This window comes from Siphateles boraxobius, unplaced genomic scaffold (assembly GCF_051911475.1).
Source record: "Siphateles boraxobius isolate OS27281-9 unplaced genomic scaffold, OSU_SipBor_1 7, whole genome shotgun sequence".
Taxonomy (NCBI): domain Eukaryota; kingdom Metazoa; phylum Chordata; class Actinopteri; order Cypriniformes; family Leuciscidae; genus Siphateles; species Siphateles boraxobius.
Window position 1 is genome coordinate 19,905,412 of NW_027509197.1, and position 18,241 is coordinate 19,923,652.

The 18,241-nt window shown below is 39.2% G+C and overlaps 1 protein-coding gene across 1 annotated transcript in view; it reads left to right on the forward strand.

Annotated features, from left to right (window-relative positions):
* Positions 1–435: 435 nt before the first annotated feature.
* The window catches only part of slc39a10 (solute carrier family 39 member 10), a 38,629-nt gene continuing 20,823 nt past the window's right edge, over positions 436–18,241 (forward strand). Inside the window, exon 1 of the mRNA XM_077216409.1 lies at positions 436–579. The gene's annotated coding sequence lies outside the window, so the exon portion shown is untranslated. The remainder of the gene's footprint in view (positions 580–18,241) is intronic.

Sequence of the window (18,241 nt, forward strand, 5' to 3'; positions counted from 1 at the left end):
TGTGAAATATTATCACAATCTAAAATATAGCTTTGTGTGAGGAACAGAATGAATTTTATATTACTTCTTAGTAGCCTAAGTAGCCTAGATATTTTTTACAGGATCAGCTTAAAAACAAGCTAATAGCTAATATCATTTCAATAGAAAACATAACATTGACTGGAGTGGACTTTAACTCAGACAGCCATAATTACATGACATGACATATTGAAAGATTTTCCCAATGTGAGAATGTCCCGCGGCTTTGACTCAATTATTTTTGCTATATTACCAAAGTCATAAAGTCTTTGATATAAACGACTTTTGTGACGCCCGCTTCCGCCACGCGCTCAGACTGGCCTCAGACTGTCTGGTGGCGGAAGCACACGTCATAGAGCGCGTTCCACGTTGCGTAAAGTGCGTTACACATTTCTCGAAATGTGGAGGCGGGTCAATGGAGGCGGGTTTAAGAACGTAACAAGTAAGTACGTAATTGTCTTTGAGAATGGCGTTTCCGCAGTGGGGTCTGAGTTTTGTGCTGTGCGCAGCGTGAGTGTTTAGTACCGAGCGGAGAGGAGATGCACACGGCACTCGAGTGAGGTAAACTATATAAAACCCGCTTTGTTTTCATACACTCCCACAACATGGACCCGAGCAGCTTCAGAAGGGTCAATGAGAGCAGGGTATTACGATAAAACCGTGAAAATGTTTTGACTTATTATTGATTTTATAGCTTTCGGCGTTAGCAGTGCTAGCAGCTGCTATTTAGATTGACCATATTTCCGGCGATTGCGCTTTTTAAACTTGCTGCTCCACTAACTGTATTTCCCTGCTTTAGATACACGTGTTTATTGCGAATACTGTTAATAAGATCGACATTTGTTCACGGCATTGATTAAGATTTATTGCGCCGTGAAGAGGAAGTGTGGGGTTTAATGGTAACGTTATGTTTGGGCTTTCGGATCAGTCATGTGAAGAAGTGAAGGGTGTTGTAGTCCTCAAGATTGTCTCGTGCTGGTTGGTTTATTTATAAAAAACAAATGGTCCAGTTCTGCTGGTTTTCCTTAGACTGCAGATTTAATCTTTTTTTTCTCTCTTTTTTTGTTGAGGTGTCTGTGCACATATGCTTAATTTATCCATCAATTACAGTTGACAGTGTCAAATTAAAATGGCCAATTAAACTTGGGTTGCGTTTTGAATGTGGTGTTATAATGCAGATTGTTTCATTACAGTTTCTTTGCACATTTTCTGGGCCCAGACAGTGCAACATGTTTTGAGTATTTGGCAGATCCCAGTCAGTCTAACCTGACTAGCTGACAAGTGTCCAAATCCCTTCGAAAACCTGGCGAGGCTGGAAGACCAGTTGAAAAGACCAGCTTTTTTTCTTCTGATAAGTTGACTTTATTTATATTTTAGCCTACATAAATCAAGTCAAGCACTGTTTGTTTTGCAATAGGGTTTTAGAAGGGTGTTACTCCAATAGACACAGACAGTCATTTAAATATAGCTTGATGTAGGACTAGCATTAACAAGATACTTATCTTTACATTTTAATGCTGGAAATGTGACAATGATTGGACAAATGGTGGCACTGCTACAGTGACATGGTGATGCTGTTTTCCTGTTCTGCCAGTGCACACCTGCAGAAACCTTCCTCTGTTTAACTGTGCCTAACCACAAAAACTGCTGTTTGTGGATCTACAGTGCCTCTGCTTCTAAAAAGACAGATGCTAAACCAGTTCAAAATGTGGAAAGGGAAATCTAAAATCTTTAATCCAAAATTACTCCATAAAATGTGTTAATTTCTTAAGGACACTGTGTATTTACAAATCCTGTTTATTTTTTTATACCTAGCTGAGTGGTCATGCAATTTATTTATTTATTTATTTTTATCATAAAAGGAGTGTAGTTTTTATCAGTGGAGACTCTGAGGATACAGTATACAATGTAGCCTATTGTTTGAGGTGAAGTATTAGTAAATGCACCTACCAGACTCCTTAATAGAAATAGATTATTGTGATTTAGTAGTATTGCAACTTTTGATGGAATTCAGTTCTGCCTGAGAGTCTTTGCAGCCAGATGCTAGTTACAGCATCTTTCTTTATTGATGGCCATTCAAAAATATCTGTCAAATATGTCAGTAAAGATGGATAGAAAGACAGATTTTTGGTGAAATGTAATTAATTACTTATTCCTAACGTACTTATTCATAACATGCGTCTTTCATAAGAAGCAGTATTTCAAATACATCCTCCACTTCATTGACAACAGTAGATGAGTGATATTTGCTTTGACTTATGTAAATTGTTGGTCCAGTGTGAGAAGTCCGACTTGACTGCTCATTTTGTTGACTGTTGCTGCTGACATTTGTATACATTTATGGTGAGGAGTTTGGCATTTCAGATGAGCTTAAGGGCTTGAGACTGTGTGCATTCTTCAGGTGCCAGTTAATGTTGTTGTGTCGCGACTGCATTTACGCAGCTGTAGAGTTAGTGGAATTTAGGTTCAGGTGAATGGCTCAAATCAACATGGCTGCAGAAATAAGTAGGCCTACTTATTAACAAATATAGCAGATTGTGTCCTTTCACATTGTTGAGGTGAATGGGAATCCTTTTCAATGGATATTTCTAACTACTCATATGTTTTGGTACAACCCAAGTGTGCCCTTAGATAATAGTAATACATGCTGCTAACACAATAAGTTGAGAAATTGTCAACTGATTGATTCTTTCTGAAAGTTGAACATTTTGCATGTATTATTTTACTATGAACAGTCTTAAAGTCACTTTACAGACCAGCATTAAACAAGAATTAGTCAAATACAGGTTGGCATTTAATCACGTAACTTGCTCAGTCTTAATCAAATAAGTCTTCACATTTGGTAATAACAGCCCATAAGTTTGTTCACATGATCAGATATAGGTGCCTGTACAGAGCTGTTAAGAATTTAAGAGATTAAATGAACATAACTCAGTGGATGGGGTCTTGTTAGGGATCTGGTCTTAAGATTTAGGCTAAGGGGTCTTGGCAGGTGCCTGGAAATCTAGGCCTACATTTTATAATATCACATTAAACACTTTAAGTTAGCGTGGAGGTTTATTGGAGTATTATATATATATATATATATATATATATATATATATATATATATATATATATATATATATATATATATATATATATATATATATATATATATGCGCATAAAAAGCCTATGGTCTATTCCAGGTGACTGGTTTTAGTTATTATTCCCATGTTCAAGACCAAAAAATCAGGTCAGGTATTTAGGGTTTATATAGCTAGCCTTGAACATTCAGTTACCATGTGTATTCAGTGTAAAATCTCTATATTTAGGCTATATAGTACTAAAATGCACATACAAAGCCTTAAGTCTCGACTTTTACTTCCTTCCTAAATTTTGGAGCAAAGTGTGGCAACGTCATATAATGTAATGTTAGTCATCATGTTAATTCTTATAAAGGGACTTTCAGAGATTTCCATGATTGAGTTTGCTCATATCTTAAGTCTTGAACATCTGCATTAGCATGCATATGCATTTTGTGCCAAGATGTTACCATTTAACTAGGTGCTTAACAGGACACATTTAAGATGCTTAATTCTCCATGTGATGTCCTCTTCTTAAGGAATAAGCTGTTCTTAAAGGGTAAGAACAGCCCCCCCCACCTATACAATGGTTTCATAGGTGCATTGGAACAATCATTCATATAAACGCATTAAACTTTAGCTTACAATGACGTGAAACTCACCGAGTGGTCTGGGGTGTTCACTGATATGCTCACGCAAAAATCGCTGCAAAAGATGCTTTCCAACAGGTTTTATCGTAGTTTTTGGAAGAATGTCCGGTTGTGAGGCGTTGGAAAAATAGGTCCACAGTTTTACAACGAATGGTAAAACACCTGTTGGAAAGCATCTTTTGCAGCGATTTTTGCGTGAGCATATCAGTGAATACCACAGACCACTCGGTGAGTTTCACGTCTTTGTAAACTAAAGTGTAATGCGTTTATATGAATGATTGTTCTAATTAGAGCCCGACCGATATGGATTTTTGGGGGCCGATGCCGATACCGATATTAGGGAGTAAAAAAAGCCCGATACCGATATATCGGCCGATATTATTTATGTGTATATTATAATACAGTAGCAATATTATTTATGTGTATTATAGTACAGTATACCAGTCAAAAGTTTGGACACTTTCCTATTGGTGTGTACAAACTTTTGATGGGTACTTTACACAGTAGCTATAAACAGAATAAATATATTTTATAAACACGTTTTGCAGCTATAAACAGAATAAATATATTTTATAAACACGTTTTGCAATGATCACTCAAATGTGGTAATCAAACACTTGTGTGACACAGATATGTAATGGAGGCAGGGGGAATGATAGAATGAGAATTATACAGCTGAGCTGTAACCAAACTAGTTTGCATTGCATGTTATATTATATTATATTATATTCTAAATACTGTTGCATAATCTTCACTAACGACGACTTTGTCTTTTAATTTAGTCATAACTTGTATCAATAAATATATAAAAAGTGTCACTGACAAAACCTTATTATCTTCTATTTTTACTCTTAATTCCTCTAATCTCTACCAGTGGAGGAAGAACTCAGATCTTTTTACTAAAGTAAAATGAATAATATCATAATGAAAACGTTTTTAATTACATATGTACAGTACTTTTATACTATTTTAAATAATTAGTAAGCAAAATGTACTAAACGTGAAACTAGGCTACTCTTAATGCAAAATGGCCCTATATAAAGTGTTATAATTATATACATTTTTGGAATATTGCTTGATGTTGTAACGTAGCGTTATCAGGCAGAATGAGCTTTAACACTGTGTCTACACCGGACGCGGCCGTTACTGCTCGCGTCGCAACAGCTGTTTACCCTAGACAAAGCAGAATCAGTTTACTGTCGGAGATCGCTCGCGCCACGCATTTTAATCAATGTTTCATCAACCAATTGCCTTAATAAATAAGAAGAAGGCCTAAATATAGCAGACAATATAATCAGGACTTCTCAGCTGCGCGCTTGCAATAGTCACAAGCTCACACAATACGTGACAGAGGCTTGTAGCAGAGAAATAAATTCTGTGAATTACACTGCGCAAATCACAAGTAGGCTACTACCCACCGGATGAAGAAGGGTTGGCTCTCAGTCTCCACAAGCTACATAAAATATTCATTTTATTTTATTTTATTTTATTTTTCGTGTTTGCATTTATGAGGAAAAAACAATGTTACAGACGCGACAGTTCAGCACTACGGACGTGAGCGCTCTGAAAGCGGCACTAATGCTTTGAAACTTTCACATAGACATCAAACAGAAAGCACAAAACCTTTCGTTTCAAAGTGAATTTCGTTTTGTATTAATTGTATCTTAATTTTAATCAATGTTTCATCAGCCATTTGCCTGGATTTAATTTATAAGAAGTAAATTTAGCAGACGATAGATAATCTCGACACGGAGGCGCCTGCGGGTGAACTGGAGCTCGTCTCATGAACCGAAACTCAGCGTATAGACCTGAGAATTGAAATATATCTATATTGAAATGTCTAATGTCTCTTTTAAACAGAACAATTCAAAACGAAAGACAGACAGACTCATGTAATCGTATGAAATGTGCATTTCTCTCTGGCGCGCGCTCACTGAAGATCGCGAGTCAGCATCGTCAACTTCATCTTTGGCTGACACTGACTGAAAACACTTGTTTATTAATAAACTATTAAAATGTCTCCTTGCTATATTTGTTGTATTCATAATCATTATTTTGGCCAGTTGCTAACACAACTGGGGGTGCTAACACAAAAACCTAAAATTCTCGGGACAGTAGCATGTGTCCAAATTTTAATCTTAACCGTTCGATTTCATCAGAAACGATCTTAAAACAGGGCTTTACTTGTAAAACGCCGAACTTACCCTTTAAGCATAGCTTTACGAGTTTGGTGTGATGATTTGTGATCAAAACAATTGAATTGGGCCTACAGAAAGGTATTTGAATGTTTTATGAATTCTCATTGCAGTCAAATAGAGATGGAAAAAGTATTCGTGGCTGAATCAGTTTTAGCAGATAGCCTAAATTGTAGCCATATGATCATGGGACTTTCTATTTCTAGATGGATCATTTGTAAAAACATTTTGTGTAATGTAGGGCTGAAACGATTAGTGGACATTATCGACAACGTAGGGCTGGGCAATAAGAAGACAATAACGATAATTATTGCGATATTTTTTTTCTCAATAAAACGATATCAAGAGTTCGATAAATATTCGATAATGTTTATGTGCCAAAAGCGGAACGAAACTCATTTGAACCGCGCGCCACACAGAACATTTATCCGCTCGGCTCAAAGTCCAAACGGCAGCGCAGCGCCAGCTCACTAGAGCAGATTTGTTTACTCTGATCGGTCAGGAGATCCATGAGAAGCACTTGAATCCAGCGAAGAACACAAATGTCTCAGTGATTTAAACCAGTTTAAAGGCAGATGAAACAGCACTGACAAACAGGAGAAACACTGCGCAACGATACAGTCAGAATCCCTTTCCGTCTACAAATTCCCATAATTTACCATGGATTTACTGTAACGTTCGCCTAGTGATATTAACTGCACCATGAAATGTGGGATATACATATTGAATTGTATTATATTATTAATGTAGACAAATTAGACAATTAAGGACTAATGGAATATAATTAAAGTATTTCATTTATAATGTATTTAGGCAACTGTTTTTCATACGAATACCATAGAAACCATAAAGTTACATTTTGCCATGATAGTGAGGTGCTATAGGCTATGCCTGGTTTTATATGTGGTTATCATGATCTAAATGTATGATACTGGATGACCAATGGTTAATTTTAATAAAATTCAAACAGTCAGAATATTAAATTTTACCATATAAAATTGAGGTAATTACATTTTTTTTAAACGGATGATACTGTTTTTGCTAATGAACATAAATTTAACATAGTAAATCTGCATCCTAACTCAAGCTAATACTACTGTCATCTCACTGTCAAATATGCGTTTCGAGACAAAACATGTAATATTAATATTGCAGCCTGCACTGGAAACTGTGCTGAAGATACGTGCCATCAAAGTCAGGCAGCACAACCCTGTTTGAAGACTTTAAACAATATCCCCCATTAGCACATGCAGAAATAAAATTTTCTATTACGATATTTATTTTTAGGAAAAATGACAAATGTTTGAATGTTCTATCTCAGATTTGTGAAATGGTCACCTGTTTGGCAAGTGTTTGTCATATGTTCTGACAATAAAGAGTAGTTTAAAACCAGTAGTTTTTTTTTGTCCATATCACCCAGCCCTACGACAACGTCGACAATAACAAATTGACAAATATTTTTGTTTTTGAATAGTCTTTTGGTGTCATATGACCTATTTTAAGGGCCTGCAATATTGAGGTTTGAGCAGTGGGGCGCTGACAGTAGTGCAATATTGTAATGCAGCCCTCCTGGATGCAATTCAATAGAAGACACGGTGCTTTGGAGTGCAAACGAAGCCAAACCAGTTTGTGCCAGCCAAACCAGTGTGGGAAAGTTATTAAACAACTGGGAAAAAATAGCAATTGAATCGAATTAAATCTATATTAGAATCGAATTACAAGGTTATGAATAGAAAATTTGTGTCAATGCCCAGCCTCAAAGGTGCAGCATATAATATTGACAGCTAGTGTTTGAAATGGGTACTGCAGTGCAGTCCAAATATAAAATTTAAAATATTTGTTTCTCTTTTTTTAACTGATTTCCTTGTTTGTTTATTAGTTAGAATAGGTCAACATCAATATTTTTACTAATTGCAAAAGCTGAATAATCGATCAAAGTCGGCCTGCACAATTAATCGAAATTATACCGCTGTGATTATTTTATGCACAGCTTGTCAGTGCAGGACTGGTCTGTGATCAGTAGTAAATGTTGCTCCCTATGAAAGCCAGAGGGCGCTCTCACGCAGAAACTCCAAATATGCTCCGCAGAAGTATGATAACGCACATCATTCCAGGAAATCCCTATGGACATCATACTATCACAGTAGCTGAATAAACAGATTAAAAAGCACTTTTAATTAAAAATTACTAATAAACACACGACTACGACAATAAATGGTGTATCGGAGTTCTTCAAGCCTTCTTGGGCAGGGTCCGAAATTAACACCCGCCAAGCGCCAAATGCGGGTAGATTTTCCGTTTGGCGAGTAAATCTCAAAAGGCTATCCGCCACACTGGTGGGTGAATGTTCCAGACATCCAAAGTCTTGCGGAAGTTCCGGGAGTCTCCCGCATATTGATAGCGGCTCCCTGATGCCCGCAAATTAGTTCAAATCTCCAGGAATCTACAGCTCGCGAGAAAGAGCGCGCACATACTGTGCTCCAAACCGTGTAGCGCGGGCACTGCAGAGGGGGAGAGACCTTGTGTGTGTGTGCCTCAAGAAGCGTGTGTGAACCTTCTTCACACCAAAAATAGACCAACACTAAATATATTTTTTTTAACTTAAATAATTAACAAATTAAGATGACAAAAAGAAAACACTGAATCAGTTTGAAGCTTTTAAAAAACGGCTTTTTTTTCATCAGACTACGTTTTTTCGTCAAATAAAAATAGCAGGCCTAGCTCAATCCACAGTTTGTCTAGTTTTTACTTAAAAAAGTAACATGTCTACATGATGTGGGGTGAGTCGGGGTCTCCGATGGCACAGATGTCCCGGGAATACAGAGATAACGTCTCGCTAGAGTGGCCAACTTCGGAAAGCGCCTTTCATTTGCTTGTGGATGTTTGCTTCGCAAGTGATATTGCATTGTACTTGCACTAGGCCTACTGCTATTTTAATACCGCGTAGCATATTTTGCAAGTAACTTCGTCTCCCTTTCTGTCGAAATGGTCCCACACAGTAGCTACTTCTTTTCGCTTGCTTCATTGTGCTTGCTCAGCGAAATATGTCTTTAGGCGCGTATGGTTGCACGTCTCGACGCACCCCATGATTTAACAAATATAGGCTATATACTGTTTTTTTTTAACCATGCAGCAAACAAACAAAAAAGCTAAATGTGTGTGTGTGTGTATATATATATATATATATATATATATATATATATTTTTTTTTTTTTACTTTTAATATGTTTAACTGATTAATCGGTAAATATGTTTACTTTCGGTAAAGTATCTGATAGTTTTACAAAACCTTCAAATGTACTGTTAGGCGTAAAAAAAAAAAGTTTGGTTCCGGTTGGTTGTCAGTTGAGGTCATGGGTCGGTAGGGACTTTTTTTTTTTTTTTTAGTGGCAGCAAGGGATGGGAAGGAAATTATTATTTTTTATTTTTATTTACAGTAGCGATTGATAAGCTACTCTATTTTTTCATAACATAGCCTACATGTACATGGACTCTACGACCTTGTGTGTCCCAGCATGTTACACACACACACACGCTGATTTTAAATGTGTGCGCGGGGGCAAACGGGGTTGCCTTATTGTAAAGTGTTACCGATTAGTTATACACCGATTCAGACGTCTCGTGAGTTCAGTGTTGGAAAGATCAGTTGTTTTAACCATTCATTTAAACGAATCGGTTCAAATTAGTCATTAGTTCGCGAATTAGACGTGTCATTATCGGACGTGTGCGCGTTGTGTGATTATCCCGGCGGTTAGGACATACCACAAGATTTGTGTCATCACAGAAAACATTTCATCACTGGATAGTTTTTTCGTTTATTTAAAAAAGTGTGGTTTTTATGTCAGCTGAATGTGTGGAACGCTTTTAAGAGAAGATAAGGCAACGTATTTTAGCACAATTCCCACCCAGAGGTAATTCAGGAAAAAATAAATCTCCGAATGCTCCACATTAAACTTTAGTCTTCCGACCTTGCCATCGTGTCGATTTATTTTCATTAATATGTGCGAGGGAGAGCGAGCAAGACAGTGCTTAGTTTTGAGACGGTGAAGCCTATACTTTCGCCTGGCTCCGCAGAGAGAGTGCGTGCGCGCGACCGGGGCTCTCTCTCTATCTCTGCTCGTTCAGTTGATGCGCCCTGTCTCGAGCGCAGCAGTGCATCTACATGACAACAACAATGTGTGAACGCCCGTGGCTGCCTCGTTTGTTAGCATTGCTGGAGGACAACAGGCTATACAAATACGGTGCTGTACAAAAACATAAATTATAGTTCGCCTAAAAGTTTTTTATTTGTGTATTTATTTAATTTGTATTATTTTTCCCCAAGCTCATAAAATAAATTTGGGTCGCACATAAATTGACAGGGTCGGTCAGAAACCGGAACCAAACTAATTTTTTTAAGCCTTATGAGCACTAGTTCCATGCTCACATCTTCCATGTCTTACTATTTGTTGCTCTGATTTGACTTCTATGTACTCTTATTCATTCAACATAATACCTTATCTCAATTAAATGTACTGAAATGAATGTATATGTGACACAAAAAGGCTGTTTATTATTTTGGGCGGTAAAAAATATGCTTGGCTGGTGGATTTTTTCATCTACCAGTCCCCGTGGCAGGAGAGCCAAAAAGTTAATTTCGGACCCTGTTCTTGGGTATTTTCGTGATAATAAAGTATAGGCCTATTATACTTCAATGCTAATCGACATAGCTTTTATCACTGTATAGAATCTCAGAAATATGTTGTGTGCCTTATTCTGTATCAGAAGCCACATCATCTCTCAGGAGGATGCTCAACTATAGTTATGAAGTGAGTTTGGAGTAAAAACATGTTTTAAATGTTGTCTTTTATCAAACTCGTAGTGCTTTCAGATGGAGCAATATTTACTACTGATCACAGAGCTGTACGTCACTGACAAACTGCACATAAAAAGTAATCGCAGCCTTTGCGATTTCATAATCGTAATAAGCCAAATTGGTTGAAGCGTGATTGATTTCGATGAATCGTCAAGGCTAAATCAAAGGCTAAATAAAAGGCTATTTATTAATCTGTGAAATAATTGACGATTAATCATTCTAATAATCATTAAATTAATCAATGATCAAAATAATCATTTGTTGCAGTTCTAGTGGGATGCACCTATTTTAAAACCGAAAGAAGAGTGTCAGTGTACATTGTTTTGTGTCATTTGAAGCACATCGAGATCTGGACGTTTTATTTTGTAAAAAGTTGTTTTATTATTAGTATTATTTTATTGTGTCTCCCAAAATATAGAACGATATCTTTTTTGGATGTATTTGTTTGGGTTATTATCGTATCAGTCAAAGTTTCTGTATTGGTGCATTTGTTAGATTTTGCTGTATTTGGCCGAGCAGTGGTTTGGGTGGCTCGCCAATGTATTAGATTTCTCCAATACATAAAATAAGTAAGCTTGACCAGAGTTCTTGTGGGGAGAAGAATTTATTGAAGGTAGTAGTATAGCACAGTTCTTCAGCAGCAATTTTAGCACCCTTCAAAAATCTTAACCCAAAGTTCTGTCTGTGAGACAGAACTTTATACATGAAGACAAATGGACTACAAACAATAGAAAACTTTTAGGGCCTCCCACAGGAGATCGATCTACCCTGCAATCTACTCTGAGCAATGCTGTTTCTTTGTCATTCACACCAATCAGTTGTTTCTATAGGCCATACATCTGTATGGGCCATTTGGTTCACACCTTTACAGACACGGATAGTCGATTACATCTGAGGCACAGTAACAATTAGGGCTGGGACGGTTACCGCATTACCGCAATACCGCGGTCACGTGACTCCAACCGCGAGTCTTAGCTCGTCACCGTCATCACCGAGTACAAAAAAATAACCTTGGCCTGCACATGTGTGCACGTTGTCTAATGACATGGATTCATTGATTCTAATGACATGGATTATGTCTAATGATATTGCGGCTTACATGGATTCAAGGTTTTTTAAACAAAACCTATCATCAAAAGATGGAGCAAATCCGACCTTTCGCGAGTTGAGGAGCGCAATGTTCCATGACGCATAATAACATTCCATTCGTATTAGAGATGCGCGGATAGGCTATTATTATTTCATCCCCAACCGCATCACAAAACTCATCACCTGTCCGCCATCCACCCGCACCAACGTTTTTTGATAAATTTTCTAAACCGCATCCGCGGCGCTGACTGTTTTAAGGTCTATGAGCAATGCGAGGCACTGCTGTTGCGAGGCTAGAAAGCTCTTGGCTGTTCTAGAAAGAACACTGATCCAATGCAGCAAAGATATTTAAAGGCTAAAGTCCCTAGTATATTGGCTATGTTCTATCCCCAGAATATCAGTAGTTCATCAGCAGTGAACTCCGTCTCCGATCGGCGCCCAGGGATAAATATGAATAACTAACCCTAACCCTAGCTATTAAAAGCGGTTTACCGCCATACCGCGGGAAAACCTTGCTTTTCAACCGCGGTTAGAAAAAATCCATACCGCCCCAGCCCTAGTAACAATGCAAATACATCTGACTAAAGTTAACTGAAAATACACATAATCTTTCAGTGCATTCCTTCAATAAAGGATCCTGCCTATGTTTCTCAGTGGTTTCTCTCTAATACGTCTCCCCTGTTGACTCCTCAATCGACCTGACAAGCGTTAAAAATCCCTTTGATTAGTATCTAGCCTTCTCTTTGATAATCACCTCTCTTGTCTGGATAATAGCCCTCTGGTGTCTTGGACATCACAGACTGAAGTCTCACAGGGAAAAACTACACGCATCAAAGTATTCACTTCTGCATTGTCTGTGAAAACGCTGGACCATTACTTATGGTGCAGGATTGTTCCTTCTTATATTTAAGCTCTACAGCAGCCCTTTGAAACAAATTTACAGAAGTTGTTGTGCTGAATCACACAAAGTTACAATAATGTAACTAGAAAGATCTCATAAGTGGTGAGATTTCCTTGGATATGTGGATGTCAAGATGCTCATACTGTACAAATTAGTGGTTGACTGATATTGTTTTTTTTATGGCTGATGCCGACATCTTGGAGAGCAGGTTGGCCGATATAAAGCTGTTTGTGCGCACTGAATCATATTTTTTCAAATAAAGACTAGAGCCCGACTGATATATCGGCGAGCCGATATCATCGGCCGATATTTGGCATTTTCATAACTATCGGTATCTGCATTTATTATGGCCGATAAATGAATATAAAAAAAAATGTGGCGTGCGGTGATTCATGTAAGGGTGGCGCTGCCAATAAAGCACCTAAAAGCTGTCACAATGAACTGGCAAAAGCAATGATATGAATACATCAAATATAGCAAGGAGACATTTTAATTGTTCGGATGGAGAACCATAGGTTACTATAAAGCTATGTCTTAGTTGGTGCTTATCTTGGCGAAAGCCGAGTACAAATCAGCATGAAGTTTTTAACATCCACTCTCGTGTATTGGAAATCATGAAGATCTGGATACGTCCAGTGAATGCAGTGAATAGTGCTGCTGGCAACAAGGGAAAGACCTTGTGACAGCCTGGAGAGACAGCTGACAGGAGGAAAGAGACCCCAGTGGGGCTGGTAAGGGTTAGTTACCCTTGTCGGCAGTATCCAGCTCTGTGTTTACAGGATGCTGGAGACACCCGCCCAAGGCTTCTGAGAAATTAAAGAGAAAAATACCCCTAGAGTCTGCGAGAGCAGGGGCGGAAGATGACTCAATGTTGGACAGCATGGTTAACGACATTGGAATGGAAACGGATATGAGTATGGAGAGTACTTCACAAAAGACTAGTTCAGGTTCTGCAGTTAGCAAAGTTAGGGCCCTATGATTTCCATGATGCGGAAAACGCGGACGGAATCACGGAATTTACACATGAAAACGGAATTTGCATATATTTTGTTGACATATTAAATAACATTTTTTTTTTTACTTCTCATTTTTCAGTTTAAAACAACAAATGTAGAAAGGTCTCTACCTAAACCGTGGCCAAATGGCATTGATAAACATGTTGCATAGTAACCATACGACCTCAGGTTCACGCGTAGGGAAAAAAATGTCGAAGCGAGTGGCTCCTGATGAGCTAACGGTGACTGCGTTTGTGGTAGATGCGCCCATTTGTATACTGTAACGTGCTGATCTAACCAGCGGTCTCATAAAACGTTAAAAAATGTAAACGTCTGGGAGAATGAGTAGAGCAGGCGATCTGAACAAAAGTGATGATGCAAAAAAGAGCACTATTCGGTACGGTTTTCTGTGCGCACACACCCAACCCGAAGCGTGCAGCCATGCACAATAGACCTACAGCGCGCGAGTACTGAATTGAGCACTCTTTCGTGTCTAAATAGACAAATACACACAACATTATGTCTAAATGTCCGTTTTGGAGAGTATTCACGTAAACTGTGTCGGTTATGTCTTGTGAGTGTATCGGATGTGCATCAGTGCAATTGGATCCGCATGTCATTGGACATGATCCGACGTCTTAAAGTGACAGTGGGTAATAAACGTAATGCGGTCCATGTCCTTAATATTGATCAAGCAACAAAAGAAAAAGAGAGAAGCATTCACTGTTTGTTAATAGCTTTAAGGATTATTATATCGTTGTTTCAATGTTTCTGTCTCCCTGCAGCATGTCTGCATTTAATCTTTAATTTAATATTCATCAATCCTACCTTGTAACTGTTACCTTCATGTTACTGTTATTTTTGGCCAGAGATTTGTTGAAGGTTTGGCTGAATTTTGGAGAATTTTGAATGTGCTTTGCTGAATATATTAACAGTTTAAATAAAAAAGCTGAATTGTGAGTTTGTGTAACTGAATTTTTAACGGTCAATAGTGCTTAGAAGTGAAAAGAAAACAAGCAAATCCGAAAAATCCGAAAGGGCTAAAAATAAATCCAAAAAAAACGGAATTTGAAAAAAAAAAAACGGAATTTGAGAAAAAATAAAACGGATTTCATAGGGCCCTACAAAGTCATTGAACTCCAAGCTTGTGTCTGTGGCTGGAGCAAGGCGACAACGGTCAGGGGGTTGAAGATTCATCAAGGGAAAATAAAATGCATGAGGGAGAAGGGACAAGGGCCTCGCATTGATCAGTACTTCTTACGAAGTCAGTCAAGTCAGTCGAATGAAATCCAGCGACAGGAAGCAAACCACAGTTCGCAGGATATCAGTACCCCTGTCATAGAGGAGATGAGGATTTGCACGGTTAGTGATGAACACATTGATACTTGTGAACCCGGTCAGACTAACCAGCATAAGAGAGAAAAGAACCTCAACGGGCATAGGCCTGGAGTTAGATGGCCAAGAGCTTGTGAGAAAACTGCATGGGACACGGTAAACACAGATCTATGCTTTGCCAAGATTAACTGGTACAGTTGAAAAGAAGCTGGATAAATTTGGGGACATCATTTACGCATTTGGAAGTGAGAGGTTTGGTGTGGAAAAAAGGAAGGAAAAAGTACAAACTACTCCCGCTGTATCTAGACGGCAGCAGAAAATTGAAGGGTTAGTTAGAGAAAGGAGACAGCTGAGGAAGCAATGGAAAAAAGCAGAACAAAGTCAGAAGGAGGGACTCAATCTCTTACAAAGGGCCATAAAAGATAAGCTTGCAACATTACGCAGAGCTGAGCGCCTACGGAAACACTACAAAAACGAGCATGAGAGGGCTAATTTCTATAAAGACTCTTTCAAATTCGTAAAGAAGTTATTCACCAGTGAGAAGAATGACACTTTAAAAGCATCTAGGGTTGAGCTAGAGAGATATTTGGAGGAAACGCATACAGATGCAAAAAGGCATGAGCCTGTGTCAATTCCGTCAGATATCCTACCTATGAATCCACCAGAATACCAAATCGAGGTCTGTGCACCTAAGTGGAAAGAGATCGAGCAGGTTGTGAGAAAGGCAAGGGCATTATCATCTCCAGGGCCTAATGGAGTTCCGTACAGAGTGTACAAGAGTGCTTCAGGAGTTCTACGAATTCTGGAAATTGATAAAAGGGGCATGGGAAAAGTAGGTTGTACCTAGAGCATGGCGCCGAGCAGGTGAAGTCTTTATACCTAAAGAAAAAGATGCTACAAGCATCAGTCAGTTTCGTCCTATTTCACTATTAAACGTCGAAGGTAAGATTTTCTACAGCATTATTGCGCAGAGATTGTCAACCTACCTATTAAAGAATGGCTTCATTGACACTTCAGTTCAAAAAGCGGGCCTTCCAGGGTTCTCAAAATGCTTAGAACACATCAATGTTATCTGGATACAAATTCAATCAGCTAAAAAGGAGGCGAAGGAGCTCCATGTGACATTCCTGGATTTGGCCAATGCATATGGTTCAGTGCCACATGAGCTTCTTTGGGCAGCATTTGATTTTTTTAGAGTACCAATGTCAATAACAAATTTAGTGAAAGCCTATTTTGGAGATTTGCAATTTAGTTTCTCAACTCCAAAATTCAGCACCGCATGGCAATGCTTAGAGATTGGAATAATGGCAGGATGCACCATTTCTCCACTGGCTTTTACCATGGCAATGGAAGTAATCATCAGGGCATCAAGATGGCTAGTAGGAGGAGAGCGCTTGGCTTCTGGGATGTGACTACCACCAATCAGAGCATACATGGATGACATGACAACCATGACTACAACAGTAGCCTGCACTAATCGGCTATTGGGGAAGTTAACAGATAATATCGAATGGGCACGAATGCAATTTAAGCCCTCTAAATCAAGGAGCATCTCGATAGTTAAAGGAAAAGTAGTAGATAAAACATTCTTCATCAATGGTGAGGAAATACCAACAGTTTCTGAGAAGCCAGTGAAGAGTCTTGGGAGATGGTACGATGGGGATCTAAAGGACACAGTTCGAGTGGGAGAAGTTAGACGACAAGCAGTGGAAGGGTTGAAGAGCAAAAACCGCTTTGCTCTACCAGGCAAACTAAAACTCTGGTGCTTTCAGTTTGGTCTACTGCCAAGGTTGCTGTGGCCACTGACTGTGTACGATGTTTCTTTGACAACAGTAGATAAGCTGGAAGCGTTAATAAGTTCATACATCAGGAAATGATTGGGTGTTCCACGCTGCCTCAGCAGAGTGGGACTTTATAGTAAAGGAGTATTGCAGCTGCCAGTCTCTGCTTTAACCGAGGAGTTTAAGTGTGCCAAGGTCAGACTGGAAATGACTTTAGCAGAGTCACGCGACAAATGTGTAAGGGAGGCAGCCCCTGTGGTAAAAACTGGTAGAAAGTGGTCAGCAAAGAAATCTGTAGTAGATGCAAAGGCTGACCTTTAAATTGGGGATATCGTGGGAGGGGTACAGCATGGAAGAGGGGGTTTTGGGCTCAGTTTAGCTCCTCCTAAATGGCACAAGGCAGGCCCAGCTCAAAGGAGGAAGCTGGTAGTCAACGAGGTGCGAAAGCAGGAGGAGAGGATGAGATGTATAAAGGCCATTTCCTAGGCCAAGCAGGGAGAGTGGATGAGATGGGAGAGTGTGGAACAATGCAAAATGGGCTGGCAAGACCTTTGGTCAATGGAAGAGAGTAGGATCAGTTTCCTTATTAGGTCGACATATGATGTTCTCCCATCACCGCAGAACCTAAACCTCTGGGTAGGAGAGGATCCCTCTTGTCCTTTGTGTTCATCACCTGCCACATTAAGACACATTTTGACAGGATTTGAGGTGGCTCTTAGCCAAGGTCGGTTTACTTGGCACCATGACCAAGTATTGCGATGTTTGGCTTTAGCGTTGGAAGGCAAGCGTAGTATGACCAATAAGTTGCCGCCTGTTCTAGCAAAACATTACATGCAGAAGACAATATTCCTCCGCCCAGGCGAGCAACCACCAAGAAAAGGTGCTAAAACCAATTCTCGCTCAGGACAACTGGAAGCTGCTAGGGACTGGAAGATGCCGGCTGATCTTGATCAACGGCTTATTTTTCCACCTGTGATTGCCACCACTAACCTACGACCAGATATTGTTTTGTGGTCTGGATCAGCACGCATTGTTCAACTGATAGAGTTAACAGTGCCATGGGAGGATGCGGTAGATGAGGCATATGAGAGGAAGAAACTGCGGTATGCTTTCTGGCCACTGAAGGAGAACAGCGAGGATGGAGAGTACAGGTTTATCCAGTGGAAGTGGGTTGTCGAAGTTTTGTGGCACACTCTACAACCCGGTTCCTAAGAGACGTCAGATTCAGTGGCCAAGAGTTGCGTCGCACAGTAAAGAACTTATCTGAAGCAGCAGAAAGGAGCAGCAACTGGCTGTGGTTGAGACGGAAAGATTCTAGCTGGATGTGTACAGGCCGCCATGCTACGGATACGTAGA